This window comes from Mauremys mutica, chromosome 3 (genome assembly GCF_020497125.1).
Source record: "Mauremys mutica isolate MM-2020 ecotype Southern chromosome 3, ASM2049712v1, whole genome shotgun sequence".
In the NCBI taxonomy this organism is placed as follows: domain Eukaryota; kingdom Metazoa; phylum Chordata; order Testudines; family Geoemydidae; genus Mauremys; species Mauremys mutica.
The window spans coordinates 34574085-34589718 of NC_059074.1; the positions used below are offsets into that span (position 1 = coordinate 34574085).

The 15634-nt window shown below is 43.1% G+C and overlaps 1 long non-coding RNA gene across 1 annotated transcript in view; it reads left to right on the top strand.

Moving 5' to 3' along the window:
- The first annotated feature begins 7880 nt into the window (after nt 1-7880).
- The window catches only part of LOC123367276, a 93254-nt gene continuing 85500 nt past the window's right edge, over nt 7881-15634 (top strand). Inside the window, exon 1 of the long non-coding RNA XR_006578384.1 lies at nt 7881-7957. This is a non-coding gene — a long non-coding RNA (uncharacterized LOC123367276). The remainder of the gene's footprint in view (nt 7958-15634) is intronic.

Here is a 15634-nt window from a genome sequence, read left to right on the forward strand (position 1 = left end):
AGTCAGTATCAGAGCTGGGATTAGGATTCTGGTTGTGCTCAGTTCTGTAATGAGATTACTAAAATTGCCATCATCTCACAAGCCAGCATCCTACTCCCAGCTCTGACACTGACTTCCTCTGTGCCCTTGGTCATGTCATGTGGATCTTTCTATCTTAGTTTTCCCATCTGTAAAATGAGGATACTAATATTTACCTGCTGTCTCATAAGGGACATTGTCACGATTAATCTTTTAAAGCATGTAAAGCGCCAAGTTCTCCCTAGTGACTCAGGCTCAGATCCTCAAAGGTATTTAGGAGCCTAACTCCCACTGGTTTCAACTGGAGTTCGATATCTGTCGGCCACAGTGACATGGACCTTCTGCTTCTTTGAAAAACCTTTTTTCAGAACAGGTAATAATGCACAAGACCCCACATAAGCAGCTGGCTTAGCTTCCCCTGCCATAAGAGAATCGAAAAGAAACGCAAAACTTTGTGTTCACAGTCATTTGTTTGCTGTTCTTATAACTGCACTATAAATATTAAGGCCTCTGACACAACCTGAAAAAAAACTATCCTTGCCATGTTTTCCTCACTTCCATTAATGCATCTACTGCATTGTTGCTGGGTTTGTGATAAATTAGCAATACATTTTCAGGCACATTTGGCAAACTTAGACAAAAATAGGTTTCATATGTACTGAATAAACATCTTCTGCATGAATATCTCCTACACTTCAGCTGCTTCAATACAGTAGAGGTTTATTGACTTACTGCAAGCTACATTTGAATGATTGCTTCATATATTTTGATTTGCTACATTACATCCTGTATCTTTTCTACGTCTATAGCCCAAAGACTTATTGGAATCAATGTGTCTCAGATTCATAAAATTTACATGACTTTAAAAAAAAAGATTATTGTACAAAAATCCATCAACCTTGAGAAACTGCAGAGATGGGAGTTTTTTGTGCTGGAATACACATTAGTTTTCTAATGCTATTCCTATGTATTTTCAGTCTTAAAGTATAAATGTACAAATCTGGCAACTTTCAATAAGGAGGCATGAAACAGCTTTCAAACTGAGAAATAAAAAAAACTGTATGGTTGGTAAAAAGTGAGCGTAATATTCTTCAGACCTGGTGGGAAAAGGTCTCAGATGAATAACCTCTGGTTTACAAAAGACTGTGCTACTTAGTCCATAAAAGCTGGGTACGTTTTCTCCCATGAGTTTTGCCTTATGAATAGAAGATAACTAAAGCAAAGTGTTTCTACACAGTGTTTTTATATATGATTGTTGAGTGCGGCAGACTGAGACAGATTGGGAGCAGAACTGACAGGGAAATATTGTCACTAAGTCAAGGCTAAAACAGAATTGAAGGGCCACTGGGATATCTATTGTTCTCTAGCAACTGAAATAGATGCGTATTCCTAAAACCAAATCTCCTCCCTTGCTCTGAACTAATATTTGACTTTTGCATGTAAGGAAAAGAGAACCAATGGGTTAGTTATTTATAAATATATAAAAATGTGCTCATTTAGTTCTCTGAGTGAATGTTCATTTGTTATAGAAATATCAATTAATATGTGGGACTCACTGTCCAAAAATAAGACTGTCCCATATCTGCCCCACCAAAGGCTAGCTTCTCTCTACCTATCTATTCATTCTGTCCCTACACTAAAGGAGCCTTGGAGAATGTGTCAGGCTTGCTGTGTGACTTAAAGCTCAATACATTTGAGTTTTGGAAAACCAATGGGAGAAAATCAATTCCACAGCTGATGATCCGTTCCCTGTTAAGCCAGTTTACCCATGCAACGTTGCAAAAAAATGTTGTTTAACAGTTTTCTCTACGAAATCAAACAGCACTGACCCTGGAGCCAGTGGAGTGAACTGGATGTTTGCATTGGAAGATGCAGCTGTCAATTTCAAATAAAAAATGAAAGGAGGCCTAATTTGTTGCATCACAGCATTTTCAGGCTCTAGTAAGGCCCTGAGAGAAGTATGGATGATAAACTATTGCAAGTGTCTAATTAAATGTTTCCACTCAATTTGACTAACAATCATGTACAGGCAGGTGGCAAGATGTGACTACTGCTTACCATGCTAAACATGCAACCTCCTCTTTCTCTTTTCTCCCACCTCTGTTTGCTTTGTCCAATTGTTGTATACACTCTTTGGGGAAGGGACTGTTATTGTACTTTATGTCCACACCCTGTCTAGCAGACTAGAGCCCTGATCAGAGCATCTAGGTGATGCACTGATAATAATAAATAATAAAACCATTGAAGAGGGCTACAAATGAAATGTCCTTTGTTTATTGGGGCTACTGCAAATCTACATGCAAGAAGACAGATCACTACATTCCATGGGCCTGATTCTCCAGGGAAGTTTCCAATTGATCAGAATGGGATGTTCTGACATTTGCAGAATAATAAATTCCGGTTTTCCCATTTGCAATGAATTTTTGTTTTGAAATTTAAGCTAATTAGAATTAAAAAGAAATAAACAGATTAAAAATGGTCAAAAAGAAAAGCATTCAGATTGACTCAAACTGAATTTTTGGGGGGGATTTCCAGTTCTCAAAAATATTTGTGATTTTGATTGTTCAGCCCAATTCAGGACAGGAACTGTTTTTTAATCTCAAAAATGTTCATGGGGCAAAAAAACTACTTCCCACCCACTTAACTGTCCGCTGTCTTATACTCTGTGTAGTCACTTGCACCTGTGCAAAGTAAATGTAAAGTGCTACCTGATTAGAATGGTATTTTTGTACCCATGACTCACAGGTGTAAGTGACTATACAAAGTGTAAGGAAGTGGAGAATCATGTCCTATGATTCCAGTAAACAATATAATTTCCTATGTTGCATGATCCCATAATGTAAAAGGAATATGGCTCAAATGCTGAAACAACAGTTTCAATCCTGATTTATTGTTAGTTAATACATGAATTCCCAGGGGAGCCACAACTCATAGGACAAGAGCAAGATTTTTTTTAAAATGTATAATCTTGATGGCGAGACAAGAAAAACTCTGTTATGATTAACGTCCAGTCTCAAAGCAAATGGTGTCTATGGAACATAGGCATGGAATAAAGGAAAGCGAGATCCATTGAACTGTGCCCACTTGAGGAAAGAGCAAAACTTGTTTGCTGAGGTAGACTTTACAGAAAAGATATTCCATGATCAGGGAGAGCTGTTTTCTCTATTAACTGATCTGAGATAATTTCATTGTTAACATAACATTTTTCAAGTTAATTGCACAATTTAATGGAAAAACACACCAACAATTAAATATAGCACGGTTTAAAAATAGCTGAAGGACACCTAAAACGTTCTAGAAGTCAGTACTAAAATTAGTATTCAGGTAGCCTTGTAAATAACATCTATCCCAAATGCAAAACCCAAAATACTCTTAAAAGAGGTTAGAAAAGGGACAAGAAATCATCAAATAAAAGCACATTTTCCATAAAATTACTCACATTTATCCAGTAATTTGTAAAGACTGAGGGCACGTCTACACTACAAGGACTTTATCATCATAGGCACAGCCTACACTGACAAAAGGGGTTTTTCCATCAGAGTAGGAACACCACCTCCCTGAGCAATGGTAGGTAAGGGTACATCTACATTACGGGATTATTCCGATTTTACATAAACCGGTTGTGTAAAACAGATTGTATAAAGTCAAGTGCATGCGGCCACACTAAGCACATTAATTCGGCGGTGTGCGTCCATGTACCGAGGCTAGCGTCGATTTACGGAGTGTTGCATTGTGGGTAGCTATCGCATAGCTATCCCATAGTTTCCGCAGTCTCCCCCGCCCATTGGAATTCTGGGTTCAGATCCCAGTGCCTGATGGGGCAAAAAACATTGTCGCGGGTGGTTCTGGGTACAGCCTCACCCCTCCCTCCGTGAAAGCAGCAGCAGCCAACCGTTTTGCGCCTTTTTTCCTGGGTGAACTGTGCAGACGCCATTTCACAGCAAGCATGGACCCTGCTGAGGTGAAGACAGCAATCATGGACGTTTTAAACACCTCACGCATTCTCGTGCAGTCAATGCTGAACCGGGACCTGCAAAGCCAGGTGAGGAGGTGGCGGCTATGGCAGAGCGGCGACGAGAGTGATGAGGACATGGACACAGAATTCTGCCAAACTGCGGGCCCCTGGGCTTTGGAGATCCTGCTGGTAATGGGGCAGGTTCTAGCCATTGAACGCTGATTTTGGGCCTGGGAAACAAGCACAAACTGGTGGGACCGCATAGTGTTGCAGGTGTGGGACGATTCCCAGTGGCTGCGAAACTTTCGCATGCGTAAGGGCACTTTCATGGAACTTTGTGACTTGCTTTCCCCTGCCCTGAAGCGCCAGAATACCAAGATGAGAGCAGCCTTCACAGTTGAGAAGCGAGTGGCAATAGCCCTCTGGAAGCTTGCAACGCCAGACAGCTACCGGTCAGTCGGGAATCAATTTGGAGTGGGCAAATCTACTGTGGGGGCTGCTGTGATGCAAGTAGCCAAAGCAATCACTAAGCTGCTGCTACGAAAGGTAGTGACTCTGGGAAATGTGCAGTCATAGTGAATGGTTTTGCTGCAATGGGATTCCCTAACTGTGGTGGGGCGATAGATGGAACCCATATCCCTATCTTGGCACCAGAGCACCAGGGCACCCACTACATAAACGGCAATGGGTACTTTTCCCTGGTGCTGCAAGCACTGGTGGATCACAAGGGACGTTTCACCAACATCCACGTGGGATGGCCGGGAAGGGTTCATGACGCTCGCGTCTTCAGGAACACTACTCTGTTTAAACAGCTGCAGCAAGGGAATTACTTCCCAGACCAGAAATTAACAGTTGGGGATGTTGAAATGCCTGTCGTTATCCTGGGGGACCCAGCCTACCCCTTGATGCCATGGCTCATGAAGCCATACACAGGCAGCCTTGACAGTAGTCAGGAGCTGTTCAACTACAGGCTGAGCAAGTGCAGAATGGTGGTAGAATGTGCATTTGGCCGTTTAAAGGCGCGCTGGCGCACGTTACTGACTCGCTCAGACCTCAGCCAAACCAATGTCCCCATTGTTATTGCTGCTTGCTGTGTGCTCCACAATCTCTGTGAGAGTAAGGGCGAGACCTTTATGGCGGGGTGGGAGGCTGAGGCAAATCACCTGGCCGCTGATTATGCACAGCCAGACATCAGGGCGATTAGAAGAGCACACCAGGAAGCGGTGTGCATCAGAGAAGCTCTGAAAACGAGTTTCATCATTGACCAGGGTACTGACTGTTGTGTTTGTTTCTCCTTGATGACCCCCCCTTGATTGACTCATTCCCTGTAAGCCACCCCCCCCTTCGATCACAGCTTGCTTTCTAAGGAAATAAAGTCACTCATTTAAAAATCATGTATTCTTTATTACTTAATTATAAAAAGAGGGAGAGAACTGACAAGGTAGCCTGGGTGGGTTTTGGGAGGAGAATAGTATGGAAGGAAAAAGCCACTAAAAAAATTTCATAATAGTGAGAGCCTTTTGGTTGGGCTGTCCACTGGGGTGGAGTGGGCGAGTGCACGGATCCTACCCCCACGAGTTCTTACTCGTCTGCCAGGTGAGGAGGCTAAGGAACATGGTGAGGGGAGAGGGTGGTTACACAGGGGCTGCAGCAGCACTCTGTGATCCTGCTGCCATTCCTGAAGCTCCATCATATGCCAGAGCATGTCAGTTTGATCACGCAGCAACACCAGAGTTGCATCCCGCCACCGCTGATCTTCCTGCTGCCACCTCTCATCTCGAGCATCTCTCCTCTCATCTCGAGCGTCTCTCCTGTCCTCACGTTCGTCCCTCCTGTCCTCATGTTGGTCCCTCCTGTCCTCACAGTCACTGTACATCTTTCCTGTACTTTGATACCACGTCCTTCCACTCATTCAGATGAGCTCTTTCATTGCGGGTCACTTCCATGATTTCCGAAAACATTTCTTCTTGCGTCTTTTTTTTTCCGCCGCCTTATCTGAGATAGCCTTCGGGATGGAGTAGGGAGGCTTGAAAAATTTGCAGCTTCATGAGGGAGGGAAAAAAGGGAGAGAAGTATTTAAAAAGATACATTTTAGAGAACAATGGTCATACTCTTTCACGGTGAACAACACTATTCACCTTACATAGCACATGTGTTTTCACTACAAGGTCGCATTTTGCATCTTAATATTGAGTGCCTGCGGCTTTGGTGTTACAGATCACAGACGCAGGTCCAGGCATCAGAATTTGGCTTGCATGCAGCCATGGTAAGCCATTGTCTTTCATCTTCTGCAGCCTTCATCTATCCAGCGCCCTCCTTTCCCAAATAGCAAGCAAAGCCCATTGAGTGCTGCTTCTTTCCTGTTAACGTGCAGCAGCAGAAACCATCCCATGGCTGGTATCATGGAAGATCACTGCTAAACACCACCCTTTCCCCCCCCCAACCACGTGGCTGGTATCATGGAAGATCACTGCTAAACACCACCCTTTCCCCCTCCCCCCCTCAACCGCGTGGCTGGTAGCAGGAAAGATCCCTGCTAGCCAAACATGGAAAAGCTCAGCGCCAATCGCGCCCCCCCATCCCCCCGTTTGGCTACCTGCAGGGAAGGATTTCTTTTAAGCCACAGGCAAACAGCCCAGTAGGAATGGCCATTTCTGTTCCCTTACTTAAATTCCTGAATTTCAACCAGGTTACCATGAACAATATCACTCTCCTGAGGATAACACAGCGAGATAAAGAACGGATGTTGCTTGAATGCCAGCAATCACTGGGACCATATGCAGCTAGGCTTTGTCATGCAATGATACAAGATTACTTGCTACATACATGGCTTGGTCAAGTGTCCTACCATGGAGGACGGAATAAAGCAGCGCTGCCCAAAAACCTTCTGCAAAGGCTTTTGGAGTACCTCCAGGAGAGCTTCATGGAGATGTCCCTGGTGGATTTCCGCTCCATCCCCAGACATGTTAACAGACTTTTCCAGTAACTGTACTGGCCACGAATGCATCCCAAGTCCTCAGGGCAAATTAATCATTAAAAAAGGCTTGCTTTTAAACCATGTCTTATATTTACAAGGTACACTCACCAGAGGTCCCTTCCATGGCTTTATATAGATATAAAGGGCCTCATTGTGTGGACGGGTGCAGGGTTAAATCAGTTTAACGCTGCTAAATTCGGTTTAAACTCGTAGTGTAGACCAGGCCTAAGTGAACAGAAGTGTTCTGCACTGGGGGTTAGGTTAGCACAGCTACATTGCTTAGGGATTTGGATTTTTCAAACCTAAGACTTGGTCTGCACTTAAAAGATATCACCAGAGCGATGTTGGTGAGGGGTGTGAAAAACCACACACCTGGAACAAAGCTGTACTGGCAGAACCCGCAGTGTAGACGCTGCTGTGTTGACAGAAGAGTGCTTCTGTTGACATAGCTAACATTATTTTGGAGAGGTGGTGTTCATACACTGATGGAAAAACTCCTTCTGTTGATGCAAACTGCGTCTACACTAGGGGGCTATGCTGGCATAGCTATGCTGACATAGGCTTTGTAGTGTAGACGTAGCCTAAGTAAACTAGAAGAACAAGCAAAATATTCAACCAGTATGTCTGCCCACATTTAGCTTTTGTCAAGGAGACATCGTTTCCTTGCCAAATGTGCTGAGCTTGCAGTCTAACTAGTTCTCCTAGGGTTGGTATATAATACAATACAAACTCAATGGGGAATTTATTTTGCTGCTGGAATTCAAACTAGAACAAGCAGATACTACAGTGAGATAAGAAATGCTCCTGCTATGTTGTACAGCTGCACTGTGTTTCTGCCGTATTCAGTGTGGGAAATATTCCCTGGCTTTCAAAGCATAAGCAATGTGCCAACAAAGTTCTTGCATGTATCTTTCTGTCTTCAGCTGTCTGAAGAGTAGCTACACTTAAGTGGATGTTGAAGAAAAGGACCCTTGGAGACTGTGGAATTGATGGCAAGTTGGATACAGGTAAGAAACAGTGCTGAGGTGATGTTGCAGTCGCTCATGCTGTGAATTCCTTAAAGTGGCTGGGGTCTTGAGCAAAATAATGGGATGGAATTTTCCATTGAGAAAGTGTCTTGGCAAACATCTGAACCTTGGGTTTATTCTTCCCTGCTTTGGGAGGCTAACAGTGCACTTTTTGTTCAAACAGCATCAATAACCATAAAGAAAGAGAGAGATACCCTTGTAACTTGGTTTAGCAAATGGTCTTACAGAACCTATAACAAGGAATGCTGAGCCGTAATACTCTTTTTAATTTTAATTATGTTGCTGTTTCTCATGTGTCACTTGGATCTGATCTAAACACAAAACCTTTCTTACGTATATCTATTTATCTTAGACATTTATATGGCCCCAACTATTGCAGTATCTGAGCATCTCACAATCTTTTTAATGTTAAGTGGAGAAGTACTATTATCCTAATTTTATGGATAGGAAACTAAAACAGAGCGAGACTAAAGGGCCAGATTTTTAAAGGTGTTTAGGCACCTAAAGATGCAAATAGGTGACACAGGATTTTCAAAAGTGACTAGGTGTTCGGGAGTTAGATGGTTAACCTGCTTTGGCATTTCTGAAAATTCCAGTTGGCACTTAGTTACATCTTTAGGTGCCTCAACACCTTTAAAAATCTGGCCCTAAGTGACTTGCCCAGGGTTGGACAGGAAGTTCGTGGACCATAATTGTGGGTGTCTCCAATTGTTACTTTCATGGAAGGCAAGACGTCAAAAACATGACAAAAGGAATAAAAAACAAAGGAATGTGGGAATTTAGCTGTGATAAACAAATGCATGCCTAATGTTGCACATAATGAGTGAGAACAATACCCTTCAGAGCACTGTTGTATGGTACCAGAAGTCAGTGACTTGAGAGAATTGTTTTCCAAAAGAACAAAATGTACTGCATAATATTCCATTACAGTTTTAAACTGCTATTTTTCTGCTCTGTTTACAATGCAGACTTTTCCCTGAAATTGTAATTGAATGCCGTACATGCTTATACTTACTCCATGCTTAACAGACACCAACTATTTCTGCAAAGTGAATGGAACAGATTATGAATCCAGTTCAGTACTGGGAAGCACCAGGGATGTACTGTGGCATGAGGCGGTGAAGGCAATGAGTGTGAGAGATGCAGATGTCCACTGAAATGATACAAACAGAAGTGAGGGATTTAAGAGAAAGATGAGACTGAAGGAAGAACTGATGATGAGGACTAGACTATTGAAAAAACAACACATGAGAGAAAATGAGGGGAAGTAGTAGGATGGACTGAGAAAAAAGGAAATATTAACAATTAGAAGCGATATAGGGCCAAGATTTTCAGAAGTGATCAGTTATTTTTGATGTCTCCATTTGTGGCTGTCCACCTGAGGCAACTTAAAGGGGCCTGATTTCCGGAAAGTACTGATGATTCACACTGAAAATCAGGCTTCTAAGATGCCCCAAGTTGGGCACCCATAAATTGAGGCATCCAAAATCACTAGTCAATTGTGAATACCTTGGGCCAGAAAAACGAGCCTGAAGAGAAAACAGGGAGGAAAAAGGGAGGGAAAGATATACCAACATGTGTAGTCAAAGGAAAGGGATATAGAAATGAAAGGATAGGGAAAGGGAAGGAAGACAAACAAAAGTCAGTGGATTATAGTCTTTCTGCAGCTGAGCTCCATTCAATGCTAGAAAAAAGATGCCAGTATATGAGGCAATGGGAAGAACAAATGAAAACCAGCAACAAACCACTACAGATCCCTGCACAGAACTAAGATGTAGCAGACACCTCGACTACAGTGAAATGTGCCCAGCTAAGGCAGTCCTCAGCAAATTCATGACCATAGACCAGAGGTGGAAACACAAAGCACAGTCCAAACCTAAGCTGCCACTGTGCAGCCAATATGTCAGAGGAAAGATTGAGACAGAGCCATTTTCTACTCATATGTCTGAAATACCAGGGCATGCAAAAGAGATATTCCTTCCAATGATCAGGAATCATAAAAGATATCTAATCGAAAAGCACTGACACAACATTGTGCCTGACCCTGGCAGGGAGGAGAGAGAAATGACACTGTGTTATGCAATAACCCACCGCTGGTTCGGGTGTTGATAATTATAACAAATGGACAGAGAAGGTAAAATCCAAACCACAGTGTGCAGATAGCACCCACCCTTGACAGGTACCCAAAGAGTCTGTTTTGTTTTTATATTTTGGGAACATTTGTATAGATTGTCATACCAATAAACTCACTGAACCGATTTCCATCCCAAGCTGTGTCACAAACCTCCTCTCTGATCCTCAGTTATGCCATCTGCAATGGCGGGGCTGGCTGGTGTAGGATACATACATTGCCTCCTGGGACAGAATGTAAGGCCTTACTAAATATGGATTTTGACATGTAGAGTCTTAAGAAAGAGATTGGCTTGTAAATCATGGTGTGTTGGTTCCCAGGCCAGCGCTCCTTCCCATAGGCTAAATGGCAATTTTAGTGAGAAGGGCAGGAGAAGGAGACTCGAGGCAGGTCTCTTTCCCACCCTGAGTTCTTTCATTCAGCATGAGAAATACATCATTCCCCTACAAAGTTTACTAAGCTATTCATACACTGACCCACTAGAACCCTGGCGGTATCTTGATGGAGTACATTATACATTCCAGTGTGCACGCATAGAGTACTTTTTTAAACCCCTATAACTTTGACACATTACAACCAATCTTCACCAGACCATCAAATGGAATGGAACATCTGTGATGTAGGAATTCTCATGGCCAAATTTCAAGTCTCTACCACCTACCACTGAGGTACTAGAACCTCTTAAAATATCTAACAATATTTTACCAGACAAAATTGCATTAAAGGGATGTTATAACTGTCCCCAAATCCAGTGATAGAAACCCAGGACAACCTTAACTTTGTCCTGTAGCAACACCATGCAGTAAGCATATAGTTATGATTAAGGAATTGTAAGGGTCCCAGATTCAACTGATTTTTAAAGGCACATTAGATTTTCCGCCCTTCATGGTGTCACTTCGACACAGAGTTAAGGTTGTTTGTGTGACCTAACCATGCAATAGTATCACAATCTGGCCAAAGGGTTCTGATTCTGCCAGCTCCTCTTAAATACTCTTACGGATTGTAATGGGGCTATTTGTGGATCAGAGTGGTACTCAGCATGAGTAAGAGAGGCAGAATCTGGCTAAAAGGATTCGGGTAGAGAATGGAGAGATGAAGGTTAAACAATCTAAAATTATGTGTCCTTACAGTGCAAGGAAATTTTATACATTCTGATATCTTCAGGTAGAGACTGAGGTAGGGTAAGAAGTGAGGAGGAGGGAAGACAGAAATGAACATCAACAATAGAAAACAAGGTAAAAGAAATGGGTTCTTGAGAAAGGACTTGAAAGAGGAGAATGAGAATATTTGGGTAAATAAAAAGCAATTCTTCGTCCACTCATCAGATTACAGATCCTAGGACCAAAGTCAATTTCTGTACAGAATTCCCATCCATTTCCATTGGGGTTCCATGCACAGAACAGAATGGTGCTATATACTCAAACATGGGCGTCTTTGATTTATTCTCTAGGAAAACATGCTTTCTTGAAGACCCACAAAAAGCTGCAATATAAGAATCAAGAATAAATTTTTACTGCAGTGTCTCACTTTGTGTGTGTGTAAATGCATTTTGTGCAAGCTAAGTTTAAAATTGTAAGAAAAGGTGACTGCCATTTAGTTCATTTCCCTCAACAACAACAAAACAACCCTAAAACTAAAATATAATCCTTAAGCAGCAAGCACTTTTTCTTGATTGAGCTGCTGCTTATGCCTCAAGCAAGATGCTTATAGTCTGAACATTTTTATTATAGAAAAAAATCCAACAAAAAAGAAAACCAACACAATGCCAGAGACTCCAGCAGCTGTGAGTCAAAACTAAATATCACTGGGTGTGATTGCCATGGAAACTAACTCATAAGCACTGGACAAATTAGAAAGGAGTGTGAAACATTTCCTCCTTGTCCACTCGCCCAATTTATTTATTAACCCTAGGGTGTATGATGGTTACTGGCTCTGACTAAAATTAGACAATAGAGCTCTAGGTCCAAATTATATTTTTGATAAGCATTTGATCTCCATTCAGCATATTCCATTCTGCACTGAGAGTAGAATCAAACGGACCATGTTCTTGTTTTTGTGTTACAAAAGGTTAAAAAGAAGTGCCACCAAAATCCAAATGTAGTATAGAAATTAGCTAAGTTACTGTGCTACTTACGGGATCAGGCCAGTCAACCATCAAACAAACAAACAAACAAACAAACAAACAAAAATAAAAAGGTACCAAGTGTCAATGGTTATGGTAAGAAACCTAGTAAAAATGCCTAATCCCATCAGACTTTTTATGGGAGGTGTTGGGGGAACACCCATTCTGCATATTGCAATATCTGTAGTAAAGGGCCACAGCATCTATTGCAGTCTGAGATGAAGGGTACATTCCCCTACCTTGTGCACATGACTACTTCTTAGACACTGAAACCTTTATATTTTGTAACACCAAGATGCAGAAATTTGTTGGCAGCAAATTAATGCTATTGATGGTGACAACAAAATCCCACCGTAGAGGTTACTTATGCCCAGATGGATAATGCAGGCAGGGTACAAAATGTTAGCGTGAGGGATGTGCACTAAAATGCCCAGTAACTACTAAGCTCCATATTGGAAATCATCTCTATGGCTCTGTATGGAGAGACCTGCGCAGGGATATTGGATTTTGTGTGAGCCAGGAAAAGTAGTCATGGTTATAACCCTTCTGACTGTGGCTTTTCTGGGATCAGGGCCGGCTCCAGACCCCAGCGCACCAAGCGCGCGCTTGGGGCGGCGTCCCACGGGAGGGTGGCAGGCGGCTCCGGCGGACCTCCCGCAGGCATGGCTGCGGAGGGTCTGCTGGTCCCGGGGCTCCGCTGGACCTCCCGCAGACATGCCTGCGGGAGGTCCACCGGAGCCGCGGGACCAGCGGACCCTCCGCAGACATGCCTGCGGGAGGTCCACCGGAGCCGCGGGACCAGCGGACCCTCCGCAGGCATGTCTGCTGGAGGTCCACCGGAGCCGCGGGACCGGCGACCGCCAGAGCGCCCCCCCATGGCGTGTTGCCCTGCTTGGGGCGGCGCAAATCCTAGAGCCGTCCCTGTCTGGGATACATCTTTTTCTGTCAAGAGGGATTAATGGAAATTTCTGAAGGAATGTTACCAAGCAGATTAACATTTCATAGTGCTGTAGCACCTGGTGAAGAGGAACTGAGCATCCACATTTACCATTATAAAGAGGCTGAGCACTGTGATAGACCCCTCTCCCCCTTTCTACAGCAAGAGGCAAGAGCTTAGGTGGATGGCTGTGTGTCTTAGTTCTCCCTAAAACCTCAGGAGAAGAACAATTTGCCAACCTGTCTGAAACTAAAAGCCAAAATGTTGAGTTCATTGATAAACACAGAGTTATAAATAGATTTTGGTATTCATAGAATCATAGAATCTCAGGGTTGGAAGGGACCTCAGGAGGTCATCTAGTCCAACCCCCTGCTCAAAGCAGGACCAAACCCAACTAAATCATTAAAAACCTGACCTTAAAAACCACTAAGGAAGGAGATTCCACCACCTCCCTAGGTAACCCATTCCAGTTCTTCACCACCCTACTAGTGAAAAAGTTTTTCCTAATGTCCAACCTAAACCTCCCCCTCTGCAACTTGAGACCATTACTCCTTGTTCTGTCATCTTCTACCACTGAGAACAGTCTAGATCCATCCTCTTTGGAACCCCCTTTCAGGTAGTTGAAAGCAGCTATCAAATCCCCCCTCATTCTTCTCTTCTGCAGGCTAAACAATCTCAGTTCCCTCAGCCTCTCCTCATAAGTCATGTGCTCCAGCCCGCTAATCATTTTTGTTGCCCTCCGCTGGACTCTCTCCAATTTATCCACATCCTTCTTGTAGTGTGGGGCCCAAAACTGGACACAGTACTCCAAATGAGGCCTCACCAGTGCTGAATAGAGGGGAATGATCACATCCCTTGATCTGCTGGAAATGCCCCTACTTATACAACCCAAAATGCCATTAGCCTTCTTGGCAACAAGGGCACACTGTTGACTCATATTCAGCTTTTCGTATTCACTGATCACAATGTAGTGTGTGCTGTGATACCTAGGCACAAGGGCAAGACTTAACATGAGAATGGCAGTGTGGATTTTAATTCTAAATTTCTTACGTGTGCTGTATTCAGCTCTTTAAAAGTAATTAGAGTTTTAATATTTGATTTCCTCATTTGTTTGTTTTTTTACATTTTTATTTTAAAAGTGCAAGGATCATCACAAAAATGAATCAACAGAACACAAAATTGCCAAGTAGTGCCTACCCCCCAAAAAGTGTGACAGTAACTCCAGCGTGCAAGCCAGAATGGCATTCTATAAATAGTGACGACAGGACAATTGAAGGCAGGCACATACATATGTGCGTCAACGCAGCTGAAGCAGCATCATTTTAAAAGCATGTGTAGGAGATTGGGGAACAATTATACAATGTATCAAGAATCAGACCAAATGGCACAGCCTATAAAGGTTCAATCTTACCGAGAGAGGAATAAAAAAACCTAACAGCCGCCTCAGCATGGGAAACCTCAATTGGATCAGTAAGACAGGCAGGGAGCCAATGAAAAGAGTAAATATGCTCTTGATACGTGCATCTAAACTGGACAGGTTGTGGTTCCAGATGGCCAAAAAAAAATTGCATCCAGTCTGAACATTTTAAAAGTTTAATTTTATTAAAATGTCCTTACAGGGCCTGCCTGTGCAAGAAATGGAGCGGATGCCATTCTGTGCAGCTGCAGGTGTGAATGTGTTCATTGCTTTAGTTTTTATTTTGAGTTTAGTTTTTTCTGGTTTCAAGCCGTAGCACGGTCCCTAGGCACCCTTTCAGGTGGCAGTCCAACAGGATGTCTGAAAACAAGGCTGGAGCATCCCAGGGGGGCCTGTTTAACTGAGGATGCACAGACGGCTGGGAAAGTTCTGTTCCCATGTCAGTCACCAGCATGCAGAGTGCCAGCTTGGAGGCCAGCCTGTCAGAATTTCAAACTGCCACCGCGAAAGATATGAACTTTGTACATGAGCCGAGTAGGCAGCCTGCAGACGAGTAGGCAGCATGCAACAAAAAATGCTTTCATTACAAACATGGAAATTATACTTTTAAAGAATTTAACATGCAAAATAATAAAGCCTATATTTTTAAAATCACATTTAATAATATCTTGCCTCTCTTCCCCTGGTACATTAGGACGGTGCTACTAGCTCTCAGACCTAGCACCATGGCCTTACTGGGTTTGCCTAGGACAGAGAGTTACTGATCAGAGCCCAGTTGGACCTAGTCTTGTGATGATCCCCACCTGAAACTTCTCCTCTCATATTCTCAAAATGGCTCTGCTTGTGAGGGCTACCCAATGCACTACCCCTACATGGTGCCTCCATTTCTAACCCCCACTCCTGAAACAAGCTTTGCTCAATGCTAATTTTATATTGCAGCTCTTAATAATGCTCTGTAAATCATTTGGGGTGGAGAAAAATAGCTTACACCAGTGGTTTTCAAACTGTGGGTTGCGACCCAGTCCTGAGTCACAGAATGTAAGGCACTG